Here is a 12625-nt window from a genome sequence, read left to right as displayed (position 1 = left end):
AAGCAAGTACATATTAACAGTTCATAAATTAACTATATTATATAAATGTAAATTATGTATTTTTTATAAATATATAAATTATATTAACCTTATTTACAATTTATCATTCCCTTCACTTCTTTTTGTGGATTTGAGTTACCATTTAGTGTAATTTCTTGCTCAAATATAACTATTTACACCTGCCTCCTTCCTGCTGATATTGTCAATTATGTTACATTTCTGTAAGTCTAAAAATGCAACTATATGCATATGTTTAATGAAATTTTTCTTTAAATCAGTTAAGAGAAGAGAAAATGAAATATACAATTATGTATTTTTTTACAACTACCTACGTAATTGCCTGCACCAGCACCCTTTTTTTGCACGTGTGGATTGGATTTAATGTCTCCTGTTACTTGCATTCAGCCTGAAGAACTTCTTTTAGTATTTTTTATTTAGCAGATCTGTTAGTGATGAATTCTCTCGGTTTTTAAATCTGGGAGTGCTTTTATTTGCCTTCATTTCTGAAATATAATTTTGCTATTAAAAAAAAAATTTTTTTCCTGGCAGTTTTTTACTTACAGAATTTCTAATATGTCTTCCTCCCACTGAATTCTCTTCTCTGTTATTTCTGATGAGAAGTCAACTGTCAACTTCCTGAGGTTTTGTTGTACTTGAGCTGTTTTCTCTTGCCGCTTTCAAGATTCTGTCTTTCAGCATTTTGTGTATGATTTGTATTAGTATGGATATTTTGCATTTATTTTCTTTGAAATTCATGCATATGTAGATTAATGTTTTCCTTCAAAATTGATAAGCCCTCAGTCATTATTTATTTCATAATTTTATCCATTACTTCTGCCACTTTTTCCTTCCTTCTGTCATTCCCGTTATGCACATATTGGCATCCTTAGTGATATTCCACATTTCTCTGATGATCAGTCCATTTTTCCTCATTCTTTATTTCTCTTTGCATTCAAATACCATAATCTCTGCTGATTTATCTTCAAATTTGCTAATTTTTTTTCTTTCTGCCAGCCTAAACTTATTGTTCAGCTTCTTTAGTGAACTTTGATTTTGGTCATTTCACTTCTTAACTCTAGAAGTTCCACTTGGCTTTTGAAAAGTAATTTCTGTCTCATTATTGATATTTTCTAGTTGGTATAACATCATCTCATGCCTTCCTTTAATTATCTGGCAATTTTTTATTTGTTTAGTGAATTGACTGGTGTGACTCTGAAATCGATTTCCCCTCAGTGTACAGCCTCTGATGTCCCTGTCAGATATTCTTTCTTGTTCTTATCTTCCAACTTGTCTACATAGGGATTTCCTCTTGGACTGTATACACCACTTATTGTTCAAAAGTTATACTTAAGCCTTCATTAGCCAGTTAGATTTTTACACTTTACTGCTTGTAAGTGTAGTATAGAAGCTATTATTATAGTTCGAGTATATCAGTTTTCACCCCATGCGCAACCAGGCATTAGTAGCTTCTATTTTTCCTCTCTGATAACTTCTGAATAGATAAAGTCTTGGGCACGCATACAGTCTGCCATACTGCCAAGAATGCATGTGATTTTATTTTTAAGTCCGGCTTCCTAGGAGTTGCCCTTATGTAAGACTAGCTATTATTCAATCAGTGGTTGGTCAGAGGTTGTGCTTAAGGTCTTACTTAGCATCAGTGAGGCTTCTGCCCTTTGTTGATTAATCTGTATGCTGCTTGGGAAACATTTTCAAGTTTTCCCCACTCCCTACTCTGATTGCTCTTGAATGAGTAATGCCTAGAGTTTGCACAACAGTCCTCCCTACCTACAGCCCTCCTTCCCTACCTCCCCATCTATGTGAGTCCAGAGAGTTCTTCTTGGGTTTCTCATTTTTCAGTTCTGTTAAACTTCTGATACCTGTGTCATTTTGCTTAATTCTACTTGTATATTGGAGTTATGAGAACCCTTTTAATTACTTTACAACAAAACCCCCATTCTTTGCAACAATGCCTCTTAGGCATGGAATTCTCCATGCTCTGTTCAGCATAAAGTCATTTCCTCAAGGAGAGCTCTGGAATTCTTTGTCTTTAAGGCCTGCCTCTTCCCTAGAGTAGAAACTCTGTGGCACTGCACAGGAGCTGGAGGTGGAAATGGTGGCTGGCTTCTCACAGAGTGACACTCCTGTTCAGCAAGTGAATGCCAGGGACATGGTATGGTGGTCCCTAGATTTCTTAGCTTACCTCTCCCGAAGTAAAATCTCAGCTCTATAAATGAGCTGGGCAGGAGCAATGGAGGCTCTTGCCTTGTGATCAGTCTGTTATGCCTGGGTAGTTTATTTTTTATGAATGGGTCTTGTTGAGGAAGAGAGACCCGATTCTCTTAGCGCTCTTGCCCTGGAATAAAGCTGCAACATGAGATTGCAGGAGATGAGAAAAGCTGACAGGTGGCACCTCACAAGTTGAAAATTCAGCCCTAGACTGATAACAGAATGGAGAGGGACTCCCGCATCTTTTTCATTGTGCCCACCAGAATTAGAGCTCCTGGAGCAAATTTCATAAAGAGCTTGAGGGGAACAGGAAAGAAGGAAGTAGGTTGTGGCTCAAAAGCCACACACTCTCACTATTCTTACCAAGATTTAGTAGATTTTCTTAAATCAATGTTTCTTCATTTTTTTGTGTGCCTTTAGGGCAATCTCCAGATTGTTTGATTGTTTTAATACTTTTTTTTTCCAGGAAAATGATTGTGTTATGGGAAGAGAGTCTTACCTTGCAACTCACTCCTCTATTCTGGACAGGGCTTATAAAACATTTTCCACTTTGAAGTCAAGAACATAAACATTCTAGTGAAAATGTTTGAAAAGAACATTGGTGAGCTTGTTTGGAATAATGATTTATCACAGGTCATAAACCAGGGTTTTCTCTAGCTGTTTGGGCAGACTTGTGCCCTGTTTTTGAGCAGCATATGGAATGCTTCTGGAATGTGCTTTTGGTCACTGAGAGTAAGAGGGAAGAGAAATTGGATATTTTCATTTTCTCTCACATTGCTGCTCTGTGTAGCACAGTGATAGTAGTGTCAGGGGAGCAATGTTGCACTCCATTTCATCCTTAAGGAAGGGTCTCATCCAGACTTTGTGAGGCTATATAACAAGGTCTGCTGTGTACGAAACCACTCAAGCACCCTCAAAGAGCTCTGCCTATGCCCTGTGCACTTTCCATTCCAAAAATTGGTAGCCAGATGGCATCCAATCACCTGGAAAATTGGTTGCTATTTCAATGATAATCAGGAATCAAACTATGCAGGTTATGGTCTTTGGCTGATATGTCATACACATTTAGTGGTTCCGAGTTAGGTGGGATTTCTGTGGGACTCTAAGTATGTCATGAGTTCTGCAAAACTTCAGGCCCACTCACCTCTCTAGGGCTTGTCTCATTCCTTTGTAACAAGTTAGGCTTAAGATGACATTATCTCCCAGATACATACAATGGTAAAACTGAAAATGACTGTATAGGATGTGGTAGACTGAGTAATGGCCCCCAAAAGTTGTCCATGCCTAATTCCCAGAATTTATTAATATGTTTTTACTGGAAAAGAATTAAGATTGCAGACTGAACTAATGTGATATTTACCTGACCTTCAAAAAATAAATTTGTGAGGATTATGCAGGTGTGCCCAATGCCATCACAATGGCCCTTAAATGGGACAAAAAGAGACAGAAGAGTGAGTGAAAAACACTTGATTCACCTTTGCTGGCCTTTCAAACAGAAAGGCCATGAGCCCAAGGAATGTGGATGGCCTCTAAAAGCTGGAAAAGGAAGGAAAAATGATTCTCCCCTAGATCCTCCAGAAGGAATGCGGCCCTGCCGACACTTTGGCTTTAGCCCAGTGACGCCTGCCTCAGACTTCTGACTTTCAGAATGTATGATAATACACGGATGCTGTTTTAAGCCACTAAGTGTGTAGTAATTTGTTATAACAGCAGTAAAAAACAAAAACAAGGTCACTGAGCTCTGTGGTCTCATTTTATAAATGAGATAAACAGAGGTTCAGAGAAGTGAACCAGAAGAGGTTCAGAAGAGATAAACAGAGTTCAGAGAACTGGTGCAAACACCAGTCAAACACATCCTATAAAGCATACAGTCTCTACCCTAGGGAGTAGAAGCAGTGCTAACTAATTCCAGTTCTCTACACAACTCAGACACCAACCCACACATTCATCTGTGGCACTGACCATGTGGGAACGGTAACACCCGGCTCCCAGGGTAAACTGTGTGTTAAAAGATCTAGTTGCATGACTGGCAAACACCTCATCCTCAAATGTTAGTCTGGTGTCCACTGCCCAGATCTCCCTTTCCTGTTCTCACAAAACACTTCCTTATCAAACCTTAATTTGTCTCTCATAGTTTGTGCCCACTGTTCTTAATTCTACCCTTCTGGTCATAAAGAGTATTTCTATACCTGCAAGTATTTGATACTGATAAAATCCTCCCAAGTTTCCTTCATCAAGCCAAGTATCCTGAATTTTATTCTTTATCTGCCTGGATCAGGATCCTTGCCTCCTTGCTCCTGTTCCATAGATTGAGCAGTACTTTGCCCAGAGGCATCCTTCTTGAAAATGACATCTAGATTTATGTGTAACATCCATTTATCTGCTGACACGGGCAAAGCTGAACAGGACAATTTTCCATATGGTTCTATAAATGGTTCCTAGATCTCACACTGGGTCACATCTTCCCCCCATTAGGAAACTATGCCATTGGCCTGGGATCCTCAGCTCCTAAGTAAATCATGCAGCATTTGTTCATGTTAAAAATTTATCCTGTTAAGTGTCGCTCATCCTTCCAAATTCTGAAGGCTTTTGTAGATTCTCATTCTGGCATCCCATATAATTTCAAACTCCATCCACCTACTGGCCTGGCATCATCTGAAATGTAACACAGTCACAGATAAACATATAGAATAAAATGAGCATTAGGAACCTAGAGAGCTCCCAGTAAAGTGGTTCTCAGAGTTTGGGATTTCTTGGATCAAAAAGAACTTTAAAGAAAATTTTGGGGGCTGACTAGAGTTAGTGACCTTTTATTTTGACAAAAGAAGTATTCTAGAAAAGGAAAAAATATTCATATATATTATTACCAAGACCATAATTTTAATATTCAAAAAACAAAAAGAAAAGAAATCTCAAAATGAAAATTAGACCTTAAAAACGATGCTGCGGTTGTGGCTGCATCCAGTCCACCGTCTCCTGGACTTGCCATAGGAATGAGGAGGGAGATGTCTAGGCTGGCATGTGCATACAGTGAGACAACGAATTTGACCGGATCTGTACTGTTGGAACTCAACCAGGAGTTGGGAGGGGTGCAAGTTGTAGCACCCCAAAATCTCATGACTATAGACTATCTACGGTTAAAAGAACATATGGGATGTGAACAGATCCCAGAAATGGGCTGCTTTAATTTGTCTGATTGTTCAAGTACAGTTGGACAATATCCATCATATCATAGATAAATTTTCGCAAATGCCTAGGGTGCCTAAATGGTTTTCTTGGCTTCACTGGAGATGGATGGTAATTATAGATTTGCTTTGTTTATGTCACCGTATTCCTATTATGTTAATATCTGTGTGCAAATTAGTTAGTAGTTTAAAACCTATACATACTTAAGGTACTATACAAGAAGATATGTCAAAGAAATAATCAATCCTCCCATGTTTCCTTCCATATGCTACCTCTATAGCTTTTCTTCTTCCATCCTAATTACAACCCTTAAATAGAATTCGTGCCTCATATCGAATTTACCGAGTATCATAATTCCTCCAGGTGGTAAAGATACCTCGAGACAAGTGCTGGGCATAGAAGCCACAGGGCATAAATCTGCAAAGAAGTAAAAAGCTAACCTTTTCAAACAATATGGCTTCTCTCTCACTTACCAACTTTACATTTCCCTGTATGGCCCCGGAAGATGGCTGGTTAGCCAGAGACGGGTAAGATTCCTCAAGGGAGGAACAACCTAAAACAGGCGCAGTCGCAGGGGAGCCATCAGGTGAGAATTTGGGGATCAACAGAGGTGAGGCTCAGAACCTCACCCCCACTGCTTTGAGAGAAATCTTCTGCATCCGTGGATGTCTTGCTGCCCTTGTCTAGCCTGGATTAATACTTAGTCTATAGGCACACACCTGATCATCTGATCATCTACATTTGCCCTCTTACAGCACTAAACTATGTTTTCTACCTTTATCTTGCATCTACCTACCACTTCATCATTTTATTAAAAATAAAAATAATAATAATAATAGAGGGAGAAATGTGGGATCAACATATAAATCAAGTACAAAAATCAAATGAATATTCATATTTGACCTGATTGTTTATAGGTCATAATGCGTGATCAAAACCGAAAGTTTCTGTGATGAATGCCCTTGTACTGTTCACCATGTAAGAATTTATTCACTATGTAAGAATTCGTTCACCATGTAAGAACTTGTTCGTTATGCTTCAGAAGATTGGAGACTGACGAGAATTAGGCTTGAGATGGATTAATGATTGTACATTGAGCATTGACCCCCCTATACTGAATTTTATTGTTGTTAACAACCATTTGATCAATAAATATGAGAGATGCCCTCTCAAAAAAAAAAAAAAGGAAATTTTATATTATGTATGTTTTACCACATTGAAAATAAATTTTTAATTTTTAATTAAAAAAATAAAAATAAAAATAAATTAGACCTTAAAAAAGGACTATAGAAATCTATGCACAAATATACACCCAGATACAAATAAATATATACACCTCATGAACTATAGTTGCCTATATTTTTTTATTTATTCACAGACCAATAAAAAATTCTTCAATGCTGGCACATATCCTTAGAACCATTTTGTAACCACTCATAATTTCTCTATACCCAGCATCCTAGATATATTTCTTTCATTCATTCATTCAAATATTTATTAAACAGTTTGATGGTTTTTTAATGTTTTTCTCCATACTCTGGGGTGTGATGTATCCAAGTAGGCCAACTTGAAACTTTGTAAGGCCAACTGCTTCTGTAAATTTCTTATCCACATTGCATTTCAATTTTATCTTTCCAATATATATTTTCTTATAAAATGCACAAGTCTTTTTCATTGACAGGGAAGGTAATAATCAAATAACTACCATGTGGCCACCTCTTTTGTTTATCACCTCTTTTATATATGCATGTCTGCAAAATACAGGCTTTAGTTCACTTTAATTTACCAAAATAATATGAAAGGTGGGGACATACTGATCTACTATATAAGAGCACTGCCCGGAATTGAAAGATAAAACATACAGTCTCTACCCTTGAATAACTTACAAAGTGCACTGGCACACAGTAACACTTAAAATTAAAAATTAAACGATTTCACATTATACAGCTTCTCTTGAAAATGTGGAGGATCTGTTATCGCCAAGACCCAGATCCTGTGTGGCAACCCTCAAGTGGAGCTGAGTGGCTGCCCCACCCTTGGATGGGACAAGCTCTTTCTATTTTGTTCCAGTCCCTGCCATTCCTGAGGGTTGTCTCCACAGCCAGGTTACGTGCTAGTTGCGTGACTCATGAGATGCAACCATGTCTCTACCAGAAGTAGGGAAAAATAATATTGACTGACTTTTCTTGAGCCTGAGCTTGCTTCACTCACTTACATTACTGGCCTAGAGAGACAAGCCAGGGAAAGGTTGCAGTATTAGGACTATATGTGCGGTAATCAGAGTAAGCATCGTACGATATACGTGAGGTGCACCAGTCAAAGAGCTTCGTTATATAATCTAGTTCAGTGTAGCTGTGTTTCAGAGTTGAGGCAATAATGTGAATTCTAAGTGCCTGGTCGGTAAACTACTTTCTGGCCATGAATTCAGTGTCAGTGAAACTGTGACTTTTTCCTGGCACAACCTCAATGAAACAAGAGTTTGTTTTGTCCCACCCAGAGGCTGAATATTTTAATGGTCATGGATTTGCTTCTCACAGGTGCTAGTTTCAGTCCCAGTGGTGTATGTCATATTCTGGCAGGAGGCACTGCATGAAAGTTTTCAAGGCTGACAATACAGCCTAGAAAAACATGCAAACAATGTGCTGTTGTGGATTTGGATTTCTTCTGTTGCTGGAAAGAATTCTAACATTTCTACCACATTCCCAGCAGGAAAAGACTTCTTTTTTCTTCCTTTCTTTCTTTCTTCCTTTCTTTCCTTCTTTCTTTCTTTCTTTCTTTCTTTCTTTCTTTCTTTCTTTCTTTCTTTCTTTCTTTCTTTCTTTCTTTCTTTCTTTCTTCCTTCCTTCCTTCCTTCCTTCCTTCCTTCCTTCCTTCCTTCCTTCCTTCCTTCCTTCCTTCCTTCCTTCCTTCCTTCCTTCCTTCCTTTCTTTCTTTTTCTTTTTTTTTTTCTTTCTTTCTTTCTTTCTTTCTTTTTTTTTTTCTTTCTTTCTTTCTCTCTCTCTCTCTCTCTCTCTTTCTTTCTCTCTTTCTCTCTTTCTTTCTCTCTCTCTCTCTCTCCCTCTCTCTCTCTCTCCCTCTCTCTTTTCTTTCTCTCTTTCTTTCTCTCTCTCTCTCTCTCCCTCTCTCTCTCTCTCTCCCTCTCTCTCTCCCTCTCTCCTTTCTTTCTTTCTTTCTTTCTTTCTTTCTTTCTTTCTTTCTTTCTTTCTTTCTTTCTTTCTTTCTTTCTTTCTTTCTCTCTTTCTCTCTCTTTCTCTCTTTCTCTCTCTCTCTTTCTTTCTTTCTTTCTCTCTTTCTTTCTTTCTTTCTTTCTTTCTTTTTCTTTCTCTCTTTCTCTCTTTCTCTCTTTCTCTCTTTCTCTCTTTCTCTCTTTCTCTTTTTCTTTCTTTCTTTCTTTCTCTTACTGACATGGAATGCCAAGCATGCAGGGGAACTAATTGCATCAGTCTGCCAATTTTCAGAGCCACGATAATTCGTAGTTTCCCTGGTGGTAAAGTAGAATTGACTAGTATGGCAAAAGAGAAAATAATTATTTTTGGAGTTTTAATTTTTCCAATGTACTTTAAGGAAGCACAGGTGCAAAGCTTTTACAGTCAAGAAAAACAACAGAAGTTACATATTCTTGAAGTCAAGACCACCTTCTTATGAAGTAAGATTATCTTACCTTATCTCAAGTATGAACTTATATGTTGATAGAACAAAGCTGAGACCCTTGTAAGTATTGTGAATCATATTAACAGTCAAAAGTTATCTCTGTCCCAACCCTTCCCTAAACTCTGAGCAGACAACTGAAATATTAGATACCTAGAATATGTCTATTTAATATATATCCAAAAAATGAGCAGAGAAGAGGGTCTTTTTCTCCTGTGCAGCTCCCTGTTTGGAGTTTTAGAACTTTCGTTCAACTGAAACTGACAAATTAATAAGATAAACCAGTCATGTGGAAAGACTGAGTTTGATCAGTTCTAGACTTTATTCCTGAATTCCATTTCAGCACACTCCACTCTGTCTCTTTCCAGGTTCTAGTTCCTAAAATGGTCACACATCAACTCTGATCTGCTAATCTAGCTGTAGTAAAAACAAACTGTGTCCTAGCCTAAAATCAGAGGTTATTGATATATTCTTTTCTGGCCATCCTTACTTGATAGAGATTGTAGGTTTCAGGGAGATCATCTCATTTCATCACGATGTCTGCTGCACTCATTATTTTCTTAGGATATCTGAAACTGTTCTTCCAACATGATCTTTAATCTCTATTCCTTATACTTAATCTCTCTTGTGCCTCAAGTCGGAAAGTAGTCCACACTGCAATGTCTTCAACTTCTGGTTCTTTCTATTTTCCTTTCTAGCCCAAAATAGGTAATAAATTTGTAAAATCTTCTGAGTTTTAAAATTTAGCAATTCCTTATCCAATTCCAGTTAACCCATACACCTTGAATAGCAAGTTTAACAAAACTAAGACCTTACTTGCTGGGCATTTACCAGCCTCACATTGGACAGAGACTTGCATAAAGAGAATAACAGAATTGCACCAAAGATTTGACTACTTGTAAGTTTCCAAATAGTGAAATTATGCTCTTTTGTGATATATCTTCAAAACTAGTTGCCTTTCAGCAATTTTAAAATATACAAAATATATGTATGACTGCTGAACTAAGTACCTACACAGACAAGTGAAATAACTGAAAGGGAGTTGAAATTAGTACACAGAGGAATAGAAAGCTTTGGACCCTTTTTCTCCCCATCAATACACCAATTCAACAACTTAAAATTAAAATTAAAAATTAATACCATCTCACCATCATCCCTCCCATGATGCAGCATGGTGTGACTGGGGGAAAACCTCCAGCTCCCACTTTCTCTGTGGGGATGAAAGAAAGGACTAGACTATATAGGATCCAACAGTCTGACTTTTCTGGAGGCTGCCTAAGGGACTGGTTTCTGTCTTACCTGAATTTGAGCACTAAAATAAAAGGACTGCAGATTATGAGCCACTGAAAACAAAGACAGCAGTTTTGGTTAGTAATCCAGCCTTTGCCACACTCCCTGTCCCTGAGTCAGTACAGAGCAAACAAGTAAAAAACTCCAAATCCCAAGCTTCTCCTGGGGACAGATGAGGACCATCCAATCAGTGTTCCAACTTTTCCAGGGGCTGACAGAGGACTATCTTTTACCTTTCATATCTCAGAGAGCTAAGGTGCTAGGAATACTCTAGATCTACTAGATGCTTGAGGGAGGTTTGGAAAAATATGCAGTTACTCACCAAAGCCCCTAATTCAATGCAATACAACTGGCAAGATCCCTATTCCCTGGCTTATCTCTGGGAAAGGAAGGAGAAGATAAACATGCTCAAGCTTTTCCTCTAATGTCAGAAACAAGGTAAGGATACCCACACTATCCACTTACATTCAATATAGTACTGGAATTCCTGTATCCAAATTGGAAAGAAAAAAGCAAAGTTATCTCTGTTTTGAGATGACATAATCCTAACATATAGGAAATCCTAAAGACTCCACACACAAAAATGTGTTAGAGATTGGATTAAAGATGGCATCTTGAGAGGTGAGACAGAGACTTCCTCCTAAAACTACATATAATACAAAAGTATAAATAATACAACTATTCCTGAAAGAGCAACAGGAAAGAAGGCTGCACTAGACTGCTTACACCTAGAGAAAAGAGCAGACCTCACGGAACAGGGTAACATACCAAAGTTGTGACCTGGAGGGAACCAAGCCCTTCCCCCGCCCCAGCTCACAGGTGGGAAGAAGAGAAACAGAGCAGGGAGGGAGTGGAGGCCTGGGACTGCTGAACATCTAGCCCTACATTGCATGGTGCTCTGGTGATTTAGTGGAGTTGGAAAGCTAAAACAGGCAGAATACCTGGAGAGATGGAGAATCCATCTGCTTATGGAAAATAGGGATTCATATCTGCTGATCTGGGTGGGTAGTTTGGGAGACTTTCTAAAAGTGAGAAGGCTGCTAAAGGGGCAATGATTGTACAGACCTTACTGCTCAGGAGAAAGGACAGGTAGACAAAATTGTCTGGGCGCAGTATGCCCAGTAGGTTGGGAGCTTAAATGATCATCAGATGCTCCATCTCCCTGGTTGGCTAGACAGCTCCAAAGCCTCCCACCATGATATGCAGCCTGCTGTGTCTTCTCCCAGACTAGCCTGCACCTGGCTCAGGCTTGCAAAACAGCAACCCCTGCCCTGGCATCAGGCCAGCCAGAGGGAAGCCCTGCCTATGGCGGCTACAAACACAAAGCATAGAGTCTTACACCTGTGTGTTCAGTCCACTGGTCCTGGCCGTGGAGACAGGCATAGCATCCGGGAAGCAGGAAATAGCTATTTCTTCCCCACTAGCACCAACACCACTCCCCTGTGACCCACGACATTCCTCCAGGGGCTGAGCAGCTCCAGAGAGTAGAGCTTCTGGGCACTAGAGGGCACCACAGACAAATTATAAAACGTCAAAGGAACCTGATTCAAAGCAAAATTATGAATTTACCTGAGAAAGATTCAAATGAAATCGACCTCATGAATCTTACTGAAAGAGATTTCAAAATTAAAATCATTAACATGCTCATGGAGGTACAGAAAATATTCAAGATCTAAGGAATGAATTTAGGATGGAGATCCAATCATTGCAGAACACAATGAAGGGTATTAGAAGCAGATTAGGTATGGTGGAGGAGAAGATATATGAAATAGAAACTAGAGAGAGGAATACAAAGAAGTTGAGGCAGGGAGAGAAAAAAGAATCTCTAAGAATGAAAGAATACTGAGAGAACAGTCTGACCAATCCGAACAGAACAATATTAGTACCATAGGGGTACCAGAAGAAGAAGAGAGCAAAAAAGAGATAGAAAGTGTCTTTGAGGAAGAAATTGCTGAAAACTTCCCCAATCTGGGGAAGGAGATTGTCTCTCAGGCCATGGAGGTGCACAGATCTCCCAACACAAGGGGCCCAAGGAGGACAATACCAAGACATATAATAATTAAAATGGCAAAGATGAAGGATAAGGACAGACTATTAAAAGCAGCCAGATAGAGAAATAAGATCACATACAAAGGAAAAACCCATCAGGCTATATTCAGACTTCTGATCAGAAACCTTAGAGACCAGAAGGGCATGGCATGATATATTTAATGCAATGAAGCAGAAGGGCCTTGAAACATGAATAATTTATCTGGCAAAATTATCATTTAAATTT

This window comes from Manis javanica, chromosome 13 (genome assembly GCF_040802235.1).
Source record: "Manis javanica isolate MJ-LG chromosome 13, MJ_LKY, whole genome shotgun sequence".
NCBI classification, from domain to species: Eukaryota; Metazoa; Chordata; class Mammalia; order Pholidota; family Manidae; genus Manis; species Manis javanica.
This window is presented reverse-complemented; position numbering follows the sequence as displayed.